Source organism: Harpegnathos saltator, unplaced genomic scaffold (assembly GCF_003227715.2).
Source record: "Harpegnathos saltator strain DR-91 unplaced genomic scaffold, Hsal_v8.6 scaffold486, whole genome shotgun sequence".
Lineage (NCBI taxonomy): Eukaryota > Metazoa > Arthropoda > Insecta > Hymenoptera > Formicidae > Harpegnathos > Harpegnathos saltator.
This window is the reverse complement of record NW_020230300.1, coordinates 984,176-998,823: the sequence shown is the minus strand read 5'-3', so window position 1 is coordinate 998,823 and position 14,648 is coordinate 984,176. Positions and strand designations below refer to the sequence as shown.

The following is a 14,648-nucleotide window of genomic DNA, read 5'->3' as shown; positions in this document are numbered from 1 at the left end:
TATTGAGTTCAAGACGTCATGCGCCGCGAGGTTCTTTCGGTGAAAAGAGAAAAGGGCAAACCTTTCAGATATGCATGCCCGCCTTCTATGATCTTGACCATAACTTATATTATTAGGAATGTAATTTAGTTTCGAAGGTTTTGCAAGAGATGGCACTAATGTCAGTTTTGTCGAAGACATTCCAATCACAGCTATTGTTTAATACAGCTTAATGCTTTAATATTAATCGATGATATTTAGTCGTTTACTAAAAATAGACTCAGTAAAAATTGTGTTAATACCATATTAAAAATGGAGCATCCTAAAGAGCATTTTCGATATACGTTACTTTTGTTTCTTTGTCGCAAGAAAACAGCGGCTAAAGGTCATAAAATTTTGATAGAAACTTGTGGTAATGTTGCTCCATCAATTAAGACACGTGAATATTGGTTTAGGAGATTCAAAAGTGATGATTTCAATTTTAACGATAAAGATCGTTCAGGACAAGCAGCAAAGCTTGAAAATGTAGATTTGCAAATATTATTGGACGAGAATCCAGCACAATCCATTTCAGAACTTGCCAGAGTATTAAATGTTGATCGTACAAAAGTTACCAAACGTTCACACATGATGTGGGAAAGATTTACAAAGAAGGAAAATGGGTTCTACATCAATTATCAGAAAAGCCATTGCGAACCTGCCGGTTGAATATTTGCATTTCGTTGATCGCCAGACAAAAAATGAAAAGTTTCTTGTGTCGAATTGTTATTGTTATGAAAAATGGATCCATTTCGACAATTCCGAAAATGAAACGAAAAAATCATGGCTTGAGCCAGGTCAACCAGCAACATCCACTTCGAGGTGCAAAATTCACGATTCAAAAGTATTGCTGTGCATTTAGTGGGATCAAGAAAGTGTTGTGTACTATGTAAATCTATTCTGAAAATCTAAATCTGAATGAAATTGTCACCGCTGATTGTTATCGGCAACAATTATACAAATTGAAGCGAACGTTGGATAAAAAACGATCACCAATTACGAGTAAACGACGCAAAGTGATTCTTCCTCACAACAACGCTTGACCTCATGTTGCATTATCAGTGAAGCAAACGCTATTAGAGCTGGAATGGGAAGTCTTACAGTACCCCGCGTATTTTCCAGACATGCTCCATCCGATTATCATTTGTTCCGATCGAGCAACATGTCCTAGAGAATACACATTTTCATAACTTCGAACGAGCGCAAAAATTTATTGAAAATTGGATCGACTCTAAAGAAGAATCTTTTCCACGTCGCGAAATCCATCTCTTGCCAGAAAGATGGGAAAAAGTTGTAGGAAACGAAAGAAAATATTTTGATTAAAATATTTGTTCATTATCTTGTTTAAGTAAATCAGTTTTTGAGACAAAATTCTCAATACTAAATCACACTCCTAGTATCACTCTACTAAGTAACTTTCAAAAAGTTTTAGCCATTGCTTGTTGTTTATTAAAAAGTTACTAGCGAAAGATGATTCACGAATAAGACGTAGTTTTTCGATACTACGTACATTTAAACATAATATACGTAGTTCGTATTATATATAAAAAAATGTCTCTTTGCAGAGTATTAGAAAAGTCTTGCCTGTCGTCCAATATTTATTAAAAAGTTATATATACAAAAAATATACATACAAAACTGTTTCATAAATAAAACGTTTTTGGCATCGTATAGATGGTTAGATTAGGTTAGATTTCGTAACACTAAAATATCCACAGTCTAACTCAATCTAGCCTAACTATCTATATAGTGTTGAAAATATATGTTCCCTTTGTGAAACGTTTTTGCTAATAACTTTTCAATAAACGGTGAAATCTCTTAAAGAAGTTACGTAATAGAATATTTATATATTTGTAGTACGTATTACGAGTTTCCTTTTTAAATATATACGGTGTCAGAAAACTATGTTCTATCAACATTTCCTTTGTTAACAATTTTTTAATAAATAATGGGCGACGGCTAAAACCTATAGATCACCGAGAAGAGTGACCCTTATAAATCAAGGTCAAGGTTATAGGAGATGGATTTCTTAATGAAACGTACCAAGAAAAGAAAATTTTCTTTTTTTAACTGCTGATATAGAAAATTGGTGGAATGTAAAAAACGAGCAAGGCGCGGGTCCCGCAACATACGTTGTACTTCACTGAGGCCCGCGCGGCTCGTTTTATCGACACATGCTAGACCCCAGTTCGCGAAAGACAACACGTTGAGCAACTCGGTGAGAGATGGCGGCACCTGAACCGACTTACCTTGCTACACACCTGTTGCTTCTGCGAAGCACCTTGCCTTTCTCCGCCGCGTCGTGTGTCGCAATTATAGTAGCGCACGCCGCTGCAACCTCTTCGAGAGCGTGCGCGCGATTTACTAAATAACGGACAACCGAATAAGTGCGCCTGTCGCAATCCTTCGGACCAAATTCGCAGCCGGAGCGAGCCGGCGTGTCGCACGCGCTTCTTCTCTTCTCGTCTTCCCTGACGAACAAAATCTTCCAACAATTAAACTATTTATACTTAGCCGGACAATGTCGAAATCGCCATCGTCGCGGAACTCGCGCGCGCTATCTCGAGGAGGCGGGCGCATTGATAAGCCGGAGGCCAGGCACGTTCGCCATTCACAGCGCGGGCAACGCGGGCGCAGGATGCTGCCGTTGCTGCTGCAACGTCAGCGGCGGTGGACGTGTTTTCTTAGGGCTGACAATAAAGAGGATGCCTGTCCTTCGGATGTAAACACAAAGCCGCGCCGGCGGAGCCGGTTAACGAGTCGGAATGAGCGATGACGGTGGTTAGCACCCTCATAAATATTGACTTTTACAAGACGGCCCGTATACGCTACGGCGAATGACTGTACTCCCTCGCTCTCTTTCTCTCTCCCTCTCTCTCTCTCTCTCTCTCTCCCCCCTTTCTCCAGCATCGAGGCTGTGCGCGCAACAGCCTCGTAAAGTGAAAAACGTGCGGGCGCGCGCGCGCGCGCGAGCGAGTGAGCGCAGCTTAGCGCTTCGCCGCGCAGAGATCGTTGAGCGGGATTCGAGGCGAAACCGAGGGTGGAAACGCCTACCTTCTTTATTCTGCGCACTCAACATCGCGGTCATCAATAACAAAGTTGCCACGGAGGCAAAAATGCCGGCAAAAATCATGGTCCTTCGTACTCCCTCCTTCCCTCCTCCTTCCCATCCTCTCTCCCACTCGCTCCTTCTATTTCCTTCTCACCCCTTCCCGCCCTTCTCGCTCACTTCTTCCTCGCAGCGAATCAGCGTGTTCATGTTCGCGGATCTTGTAGAGGTTATTGCCGCACTGCCGGGTATTAGGGGAAAGTCGCCGATATTGCTTTCGACCGGCTTCTAAAATTGTGCCATCTTTATATTTCATAGAACCCGCAGGCTTAGCGTCATCTGCATTTTATGCGAGGATCATTTATCGCCATAGAAGCTTTAACAAAAGCGTCTTGTTAAAAGAAAAACAAGTAAAGACTTTTTTTAGTTTTAGGAGTAAATTTTACTCAATTTTATACGAAGCATTTCAAAAGTTTCAAAAGGTGCATTAATGCATCTGCTCGTCATTTTTACATTACATTAAAATTGACATATTTGCGTATATAATTTCAACATAACCTTACTCTGTGTACATTTAACTGCCATAATTTGAAAAACACAACTATAGTCTCTTAAATCGTGCCACATCTATGGATTGCTTGTATTGTACCACTACAATTTCGGAATTTTCAAAAAAAACTGCATATGTGACTATTGTTTTTGAAGTCTATAGAAAGTAATTTATTTTTTTTATATTTATTTTATCTATATCTACTTTTTATTTTAATTAAAATAATTTTATTTATTTTAATTAAAATTTAATTATTATAATTATTATAATATTTAATTAAATTTATTTTAATTAAAAAAACAGATTTTTGTTTTGTGGCCATTTACTGCTTATAATTAAGTCTATAGAGACGAAAATATTTTATCTCTGTAATTTTGATTTCGAGGAGATAACAGATAAATTCTGCAATTTTTAGGTACGTGATCAAAAAATTATTAACTTTTTCATATAAAATAAACTTTATATAAAAATGAATACAATTTTAATAATTATCTTGTATAATAAGTAATTTAAATATTTAATTTTAATATTTAATTGTAATTAAAAAGGTTTTTTAGGTTTCACACGAGCTGTGATCTTAGTTGATTTCTTAATTCAGTTTCTGAAAACAAAAATTTTGTATTTTTCTAATTTTAATGTTTACTTTTTTTAATTAAAAATGTTTTTTTAATTTTTCGTACAAACTGTGATCTGAATTAAACAAGTATTAATTTAATTTAATTATTTATTAGAATTACTTATTAGAATGTTTCCTTGTTCAAATTGTTTATATTTTATTTATTTTATTTATTTAAATCGTATTTTAGTTTATCCCTTCACAGTTTCTAAACGAATCACATCAGTGTGGTAAAAAAGAATACGCTTTAGGAAACTATGGTACAATTTAGATAACCAGTTGCCAAAATTGTACGTTTCCAGAGGTTTTAAGAAAAGTCTCATCTGCAGGAGATATCGTTGTCTCTCAAAAGAATCTCAAAAAGGTTATAGAATGTTACGAACAAATCGAGAATTACTACTATTTAGTTTCTATCCTATTATGCGTAATCGACGGACAATTTCGCCAAGCGAAATAAATACCAGCAGCTCGGAGCCGAAGCTCGCGGAAGGAGCTCCGTCTCGGTACGTGAAACTGGTTTATCCGCGATCGACGGTAGGTTGCCGTCTCGCATACTTGGCGCGAAGATTTACCGCGGAAGCGTTTAGCGCCGAATTTTAGCGCCATAAAGGCGCACCCCGGGGCTGCCGGTGCGGGATGCAAAGGAGATGCAAAGGAGAGGAGAACGCATGGCGCTCGGCGTGTTCGGCAGGGCGACCGCGGCTTAATTAGCGAAAACGCTCTTGGGATCGTTCTCTCGCCGTTCCCGAGAACGGCGTCGCGACCCTCTCTTCGCCGTCGCTTCGTGCCCATCGTATACACGTCGCGCTCTCCTCCGCGCAGCGCGCTCTTTTTATTCGGCCCTGGTTGCCTTCTCGCGGTCGGTTTGCACCGCCGCGGCCGCAACCGGAGCAATTTCACTTTGGAGGGGCACCCTGGGGCCACCGCCGGCAATTAAAAGCAATCGCGCACCTGGAAGAAGTGAGGGAGAGACGTATATCTGTCTCTCCGTCTCTTTTCGCCCCTTCCCTCCCCACTCCCCGCTCCCCGCTCCCCGCTCTCCTCCCTCGCCCTTTCCTCTCCCCCCTCGGGCCCGCGCTTTTTTCGGACTTCAGTGGACATGGGAATAACAGGGGAACGCGCTTTTGCTCTGTTTGTCTTTTCTCAGCAACTTCGCGAGTGACCGGAGCGTTCCCCCGATTCCTCTTCCTTAAGCAACCCTTTGCTACCTTGGCGCTCGACGCGATTATTCGGGGAATTCTTCGGGTATTTTTTTTTTCTTTTCCTTTCTTTCGATGATTACTTCAGGGCGAGTCCGGAGTTGAGAGGGTAATGTATTGCGCGTGAAGTGAACTTTCCCGCAAATTGGTGGCGGCGGAAAGCGTGAGAGAGAGAGAGAGAGATAAGTAATAGGTGTAGAAGTAAATAATTTAAAATTTTCAAGGATTATTTTAAAAGAAGCGAATTTGTCCATCAAAATATTCGCCTTAACCTTTAGAGGAACGGGGTGGCTCCTACAGGAACCACTAACAAGCACGAAAACTCTACGCGACATGATGGTTACATGTATAAATTTTCCGCGAAAAAATTGCAAAATGTTAAAGGAAAAATGCCGGTCCTCCAAAGGTTAAGCCATCTTTCAGGCACCTGATGAAAGTTCCCTGTCGGCAAAATGTTACGTCTTTGGACACGATAAAGTCGTCAAACCATTTTAGGATCTCATCCATTGATTTGAAGTGCATATCGGACAAGGCATGTTGCATTTGACCGGAACAAGTGGTAATCGGATGGAGCAATGTCTGGTGAATACGCCGCAAGTGCTGCAAGACGTCCCAGCCAAGACTCATTGTAATGTAGTCTTTTGTCGTAGAAGCAACGTGTGGCCTAGCGTTATGATGCAACAATTTCACAGGACGTTCTCCTTTGCCACTATATGGGCGTTTTCGTTCTAATTCTTGACTCAAACGGATTAATCGGTGTTGGTAGCGGTCCGCCGTAATTGTTTCATTCGGTTATAATAGCTCATAATAAATCACGCCCTTCATATCCCACCAAATACACAGCGGAATCTTCTTTCCGAGGTGTTTTGGCTTTGCGATCGATATTGACGGTTCGCCAGGATTTACCCATGACTTTTTGCGTTTCGGATCGTCATAGAATGTCCACTTCTCATTGCCCGTAACAATTTTCCACAAGATAGACTTTCTACGCTGCTTATTGCTGAAAAGAGAAAGACATACTACCACTCGTTGATTTTTGTTGGCTTCAGCGAGTTCATGCGGAACCCATTTTCCTTCTTCCTGAATCTTCTCCATCTCGTGTAGGCGCGAGAATGCGAGGACGCGCGTGCACGCGTTACTTCTAACTGCTCCGCAAGCTCTTTTTACGTTTGTGCTGAATTCTCAGCGAACAGTTGCTCCAAATCATTGTTGCCGCACTTCCGAGGGCCTTCAGAACGTTCTTTGTCACTCAGACTGAAATCGCCGCTTTTAAACCATCCGTCTACCAACCAAAATGCACACATATCGTATACAACACCTTCGCCGAGAGTGGGACAAATCGATTCGCACGCTCTTGCAGCATTTTTTCCTTGTTGGAATTCGTAAAGAATGCAGTGTCGGATATTGCGCGCCTTGTCTATTGCCATTTTGGACTATACTGTACCGAATCATTTTCGAGGTTAAGTTGAGCCTTCCGCCATACTAAGTGTAATTCTTAATAGCTATATGTCAACCGCTACATAACCGTAAAAAAGCGGGAAAATTTGATTGTTTGAAACTTAATTTCTTAGCCGCTTAAAAGAGTTCGGATTATTCCATTCACCTAATAAAAACTGCACTTGCTCGCATAGTTTCGGTAGACTGTGCGAGCAAAAATCCTCTTTCTCTCTCTGGACGCTCGGGAGTAATTCGTGGACACGAGGCTCAAGAAATTCGATAATGATCTTCCCCCGAGGAGAATCTTAACAAGCGCGCCTCGAAGTTGCGTTTCGTCAGCCGTTCGTTCGGTGCCCGAAAGAGAGACCTCGATCACAGTGAGCAGCTTTTCTTCGTTGCGTCGGCATCCTTGTTATTTTGAGCCGGGAGTTTAGAATTTTGAAGAGATAGAGAGAGTGACCGACAGAGAGAGCGAGAGAGAGAGAGAGAGAGAGAGAGAGAGAAGGAGGGAAAGTGAGACGGAGAGAAAGAGAGAAAGAGAGAGGGAGCCGGCGGCAGTTACTGGCCGCCGACGTTCTTCCTTCTCGCTCTCGGTTCCATCGCCACCGTCGTAAATTATGTTTTTGCGCCACGTCGTAGCGCGCTCTACGGTAGTCGTGTTCCTCGTGGTGATGCAACCGAGAAGCCAGCGGCCTCTCTTCTCTCTGCGCTGCGGCCGCGCGGGCGCAGGATCTTCGCGCGCGAGAATGCAAGGACGCGCGCGCTCGCTCGCATCCGCGCGGACCGACCGGCGATCTGCCCGTCGTTTGTATTTTTGTCTCAGCGCGGCGATTAACTTATTTACCGCATAGCGGCGGTAATTAATTCGCCTGGGAATCGTAATTTCACAGAATTGGCCGGCCGGAGATTAATCGCGCGCAATTGCGATCCGTTGCCGGTTTCGCTACGCATCTCGCTTTCTCGCGTTTTACCTTCAGCGCGCCTCGATGGCGCGGGATTGCTCCGGGGGATGCTGCGGTGGGTGGGCGAACTTCCATGGAGAAAATAGTCTTATCCAGATGAAAACGTCGATGACGCTGGAATCTATCGCGGACTTTGTGTACACCGGATGTGCCATTTAACACTAAAACCGTATCACTTGTATCACATATATTTCTATAACCCTTTGAGGCACGTATTTTTCAGAAAATCCGAATCACATGAAAATTTATATACGGCGGTTTCTGGGGTCGCTGATGACGAATCCGTTATCAGATTTTCGAAATTCAAGATGGCGGACGCACAAATGAAAAATCGCGATAATTTCGGTGACATCGGTGATTCGTAATCAGCGACCTTCAAAGCTAACCAAAGTACAATTTCAGCTAATCATATACAAATTTTATGGTCCGTCATTTTGGAAAATAAATTTTAGAATTTGGACCTCAGATTTGTAATCAGATTCGAGCTCAAAAACCAGAGTAACCAGAGTACAATTTTAGCTAATTTAATAAAAATCCTATGATCCGCCGTCTTGAATCCACCATCTTGGAAAATTAATTTTGGAATTTGGACCTCAAATTCGTAATCAGCAATCCAAGAAACCGTCAAATCTTGATTTTGAGCAAAAAATTCATTCATAGTTCGTGGAAAATTACTTTTTTCTGTAAAAATGTGTATTTTTCAGACTTTGTTTATTTATAATAAATGGATAATTTATGCAAAACACTTTTCAGCCTTTCATGTATGTTCCCATATCATATAAGAAGCTAAAAAACGCAAGAAGCCCGACAAGAATCCCTCAAATATAAAATATTTCATGAAAATGTGAGAATAAATAGGTGGTAAATATATTTACCACTGTGCCTCAAAGGGTTAAATGTTATTTTTAGAAAATATTATAATAATATAATGTATAATAATATAATATAATGTAATATAATATATAATATAATATAACACAATATAATATAATATATTAGGTCAATCGGAAAGTTCCGTGCGTTTTCTTGCAAAACGTATGGCTTTATTTAAGAAACAAAATGAAAAAGTACATCAATCAAAGTATTGTCCATCGTTAGCGATAACTTTTCTCCATCTTTCAGTCAGCAAGCGAATTCCGCAGCGAAAGAATGACTCATCTTTGGAGGCTGTCCAGTCAGACACCCATTTTTCGACGTTTTCATAAAAATTGAAGCATTCCTCAGCAAATGCGTGTGCGACCGAAACAAGTGATAATCGGAAGGGGCACAGTCTGGTGAATAAGCCGCATGGGGTAACATTTCTCAGCGAAGTGCTTCTAACGTTTCCTTGACAGATTTTGTGACGTGAAGCCGAGCGTTGTCATGAAGCAAGATCACTTTATGCTGTCTCGTTTCATATTCTCGTCGTTTTTCATGCAATACTCGGCTCAAACGGATCATTTGTTCTCTGTAGAGATTCCCTGTGACTGTTTGACCACTTTTCAACAGCTCATGGTACAGCACACCCTTCTGATCCCACCAAATAGAGAGCATTGCCTTCTTTCCGTGGGTATTCCGCTTTGGCGTCGATGTTGAGGGTTAACCAGGATCGTAAATAGTTTTTCGACGTTTGGGGTTGTCAAAATAAATCCATTTTTCATCCCCAGTGATGATACCATGTAAAAATCCCTTTCTTTGTTGCCTAGCAAGCAGAATTTCGCAGGTGGTTTTTCGCCTTTCAATGTCTCTTGGCTTCAGTTCATACGGGACCCATTTTCCTTCCTTGTAAACCTTTCCTAAGGCTTTCAAACGATCGGAAATGACAGATTGAGTACAATTTAATGCTTCTGCAAGTTGTTTTTGCGTTTGACATGGGTCTTCGTCCACCAATGCCTGCAATCCTTCGTCTTCGAATACTCTTGGCCGTCCAGAACGTTCTTTGTCCTCCACACAAAAATCACCAATTTTAAAGCGTCGAAACAATTCTCTGCATGTTTTATCGAAAGGAGCATTATCATCATAAACTTCTACAAGCATTCGATGAGCTTCAGCTGCAGTTTTCTTCCAATTGAAGCAAAAGATTAACACTTTGCGTAAATGACGTTTATTTGGCTCAAATTTCGACATTTTTGATGCAGTGAAAAACAATGTTATTGATGCAAACGTATACTTTTATGTACTGAATGTTATTGACAGATGTCAAAACAAACTATTAAGCTTTGTTTAGATATTACAGGTTAACGACAGTTCTAGCTATAGCTACTTGTCGTTAAACGGACGGAACTTTCCGATTTACCTAATAATATAATATAATATAATATAATATAATATACTCCGATACTGCTATTGTTAATCTTTGTCCTGGTTGATTATGTGGAATGATTATGTGGAATGTCTCAGATGAAAAAGTCGAAACGGGAAAATTAATAAGAACCCTTTTCAGGCGATCTCAACTCAAGTCATTTAAATCGAATCACCATAGGACGGGACAAAATTTTAATTTCAACCAGAATTGCAAGACGTTAAATGTAAAGACACTGAATTAATTTGCACATCTAATGTAATCGTCGTGTATTGCTGGCATAAAAATACTAAATATAAATATTAAATGTTCACGTACGCAGATCGCCTAAAAATACCAACCGAGCACGGAAAGAGATCGCAGGAATGCGATACGTAGCAAGCATATTCACAAATTCGCAAGATTGCATCGGCATTTCGTAAATTAGTTCTGTAGCACTGTCTAGTCTACAAAGAAGCGCCGCGCGAAATGGTCTTGAAAATAAGCGTTGAAATTAACCGACGCAAGCAAGGGAAGGCAGTCAATATTGTCGTTAATGATATTATAAAGATAACTGAGATCAGGTGTATGTGTGCGAAGTTAGCATCCCAACTTTAGTTCTTGATAGTTCTGATTAGAGTTCCAGTTTCCTTTTGAAGAGGAGTATAGGACTACGTTCATGTTTATAAAAAGAGTTCCAGCGAGACCGACATTAATAAAATAGCGATTACAGAATGGGGTATTAACTTTGCACCGACAACATAACCGGATAGTTCTGGATAGTTTTTTAGCCAAATAGTTCTTAATGAAAGAAAACAAGTTCTGACTTTTTTAAAAAAAGTAAAAAATAAAGAGAAGCCGATATCAAGTCTAAATAATTCTGAACAGCTTATTTGATTCCTTTCAACAAGTTCCTAATATATAAAAAATATCAGTTTTCGGGAATTGTTTAAAAAATCGTTATCAAAAGTTGCACAGATGATAGTATTAGCAGATCTTTAAATAACCTTTTAATTACTTGATGAGTCGCCTTCGACCATTACAATTCTTTCAGAACTAGAGTCCAAAACAGAACTCATCAGAAGTCATCAGAACTCCCGGAACTCTCCAAAAAAATATTTTCATCGGAACACACGAATTCCGCTAGTTGCACCTTTTGCGTGGAATTCTCAATTAGCAGCTAGCAGACGGATCGGTTACGGCTATTATACCTTTTAAAACTTGTAGGATATTATTTAAAAATATTATCAGAACTTGAAACTCTTAAACAAATTTTGATTCTTGCGAGTTGCACGCTCCAGATGGAGTAATTTCTCAATTAGCGCTAGGATCATTTTCGATCTTTACAATTTCTTTTAGTACTCTTAGAATTTTACTAAAAGTAGACATAAGAACTCCTGAAACTTTTAAAAAAAATTTCAATCTGGATATTCAAGGAAATACTCTGGGATCCTAGATTTGGATGAGTTTTTGTAGTTATGTACAGTGACTCAACGAACGAATAATGGAGAAGGAGAAGGTAGGCCCTCCATTAATATTTTGCACAATAATTTCGTCAATAATTAATATTTTAATGTGAGAACTGGATGATTACATTTGTCATATTTGTGTTGTTTAATCGATTATAGACTTAAATTTACGTAATGTTTGTCACTTGGGATGTTATTTATAAAAATGTGGCAACGCAGCGTAATAGGTTGGCGAGAAAATAGAGTGGTAATGTGGCCTCCCACTAAAATTGATACAGAAAATCTAGCGTGCTAAAAACTTCGGAAAAAATGTATATTATGTTTTAATATATAAAAAATATTCAGTAGATGTTTTAGCCTTCAATCTTAAATACTTCACAAGAAATTAAATTTTCCCTTTAAAAATCGCTGCTTTTAACTTTATTTAGTGAATTTTTGTTCTTTGCTCACCCTCTGATCAGGACGACATGTAATTTCCGGGGAATGGAATAATTACTCCTTTCAATTTTATTCTAAATCGAAGTAGAGCTCCTTGCAAATCCTTTTTCAAATCGCTGGTAATGATCTTGATATAGAAATTTGATTTTAAGACGATTTAAAGAAGATTTAACCCTTTACGTGGCACATTTTTTCCACTTGATGAATTTCTGTGAAATCTTGCATCTTCATGTTTTTTTGAATCGTTGATTGTAAATCTGAAGTTAAGATTCAAAAATTCGAAATGGCAGATCTAATATGGCATATAAAGGAGAAGGTGGTATTATGGCCCTCTATTTGCATTTTGTACAATAACTTTGTCAATAATCAATATTTTTAAGTGAGAACTGAATGATTACATTCGTCACATTTGTGTTGTTTAATCGATTATAGACTCAAATTTACGCAATGTTTATTACTTAGAATGTATTTATAAAAATGTAACTTTTGTTAACTTATTGACTGTTGGAAATTTCCAAATCATCAAATTAACAAAAGTCAGAGTGCTATTGTAACAATATATTCTTGAGACCAAATAGAGTAAAAAAGTCTAATAATATTTTTCTTCCGACAAATAGCTGGCGAGATATCGTAAGTTAAATATTGAAAAAGTTTTCGAGTTTTCCTTAAATATCTCAAAAAATATTAGGCAAATAAAAAAAAGTTTCAGACGAAAGTTATTAAAATTAATTGGTAGGAGAAGATGATAAAATAAAAAATGGAGGTTTCTATTAAAAAAAAAATAAGTTGGCGACCTGACCTTGGCAACACCACTCAAGATCAAACTGATAAGATTAGTAAATATATCGTTTTGAGCCTTTAACTCTTGTCTGAACTTTTATAACTTTTGTCTGAAACACATTTTTGTAAAACTTATATCTTTCGAGATTTTTAAGGGTTTCCATCTTTTTTCCTCATCCTGTATATTCGTGTGATAATACGCTCAAGTTTAAAAATAATGAGGAAACATGTCTAATTAAATGGTAAAATATACCGTGAAAAATATTTCGAAATGCTCGAAAGTAAAAATGCGTAATCAAAAGTCCTAGCTGTCGTGTATCGATATATTAGCGTCATTGCGCTAACAGCGAATGATTCCATAAGCAAATGATTCCATAAGCAACTGAATTTCTGAACTGGAATTCGCTCCCTAATAACGGACATATTGAGAGAAAGAGAGGCCGTAATACCTACAAGAGCCATAATACCATCTTCTTCTTTACTTTTTATTTGCTAATTTAACCATCTAAGGAAAGTTTCATAAATTTTCATGGCTCGACTCGAGTAGCTTACGAGCTACCTCATTAATTTTACATAATTAACCCGGACAGAATTAAATCGAACGTCCTGTATTAAATACCTACGCATCGAAAGCGGTCGTCGCAATCATATTGGATAACCCGAAACGAAATTTTGATTTCTCGCTGGTCCCACAGAAATGACGCTGAAATGTTGCGAAAGGAATCGGTGTTTCGTCGTCCAATTTTTCGGCCACTGCATCCGCTCACTAACGATCTCCTCGATTCGACTTAGCACATCGATGGGACCGAAGTTGTTGCCGAAGAAACTCGCGTTAACCCTCCGAACTTCAAAGACCGAATTCCCGTCGCTCTCGCGGAGGGGCGACGAAACCGAACGCGTGAGAGTTTACGAAACGGTCGGGCTGGACGGAAAGCTGGCTCGTCACGTCACGTCGCGTCGCGTCGCATCGCATCGCATCGTGCGTCAGGTCGATTGAAGGTGGACGAGCAGAGCCCACCCGTAGGGCAATGCACCTCCGGGGAGCGGGAGAATGTGAAAGCTGCACCTGAAACCGGCGGTTTTGCGACGACGCGTTTTGCCCCGGCCGCTCTTCTTGCGGCGACTCGACATCGCGGCCGATTGCGGTGAGAGCCGGCCGGAGATTCGCGTGTTTCGGGAATCGTACACGTGACGAGGCGGCCACGTTCCGGCCAATGATTATCCCGCCGAACCTTGACCCACCGATTTGTCCGAGACGCCGTCGCCGGGCCCTCCGTTCCCCCCGCGCGATCGGGATCGGATCTCGTTCTCGTTCGTATTCCAAGCACGATGAAACTTCAGATCGCCTCGCGCCGGTGTTACTCGGTTGACTGAATTTCTTCCGGCTCGATCTCGCGGCCGACCTTAGATCTTAATCAGAGCGAATAGTCGTTATACACCAATCGAAAAGACCATGAAGACCATGAAGTTGATCAATTAACCCCTTAGCTGTTAATGACGGAAATATCCGCGGTAAGAAAAGTGACCTAAGCCGTTGATGACGGGAATATCGGAATATATTCCAGAAAAAAGAAAAATTCCACAAAAAAAGAAAATACTTATAACGGAGGAATTGGAACAGGACACTATATTTTTATGTTTTTTAGTTCGCTGAATTCAGATCCGAGGTAAAAATTGCGAAATTCAAGTTGACATGGTCTAATATGGTGGAGCGGAAATTCAAAAAATCGTTCGTTGGATTCAGCGATCCCGAAAACACGGAAATATGGTGTCCTATTTCAGTTGCCCCGTTATAAATGTTTTTTTTAATGCGTGGTTATTTTCATCATTAATCTTTTATAGTCCAATTTTTTTTCGTGAGTCTAAAATT

General features: G+C 39.8%; 1 protein-coding gene across 3 annotated transcripts in view; it reads left to right on the top strand.

Moving 5' to 3' along the window:
- LOC105186062 (uncharacterized) overlaps nt 1-14,648 on the top strand; it is a 531,705-nt gene that overhangs the window by 119,417 nt on the left and 397,640 nt on the right. The gene's annotated exons all lie outside the window — the stretch shown is intronic.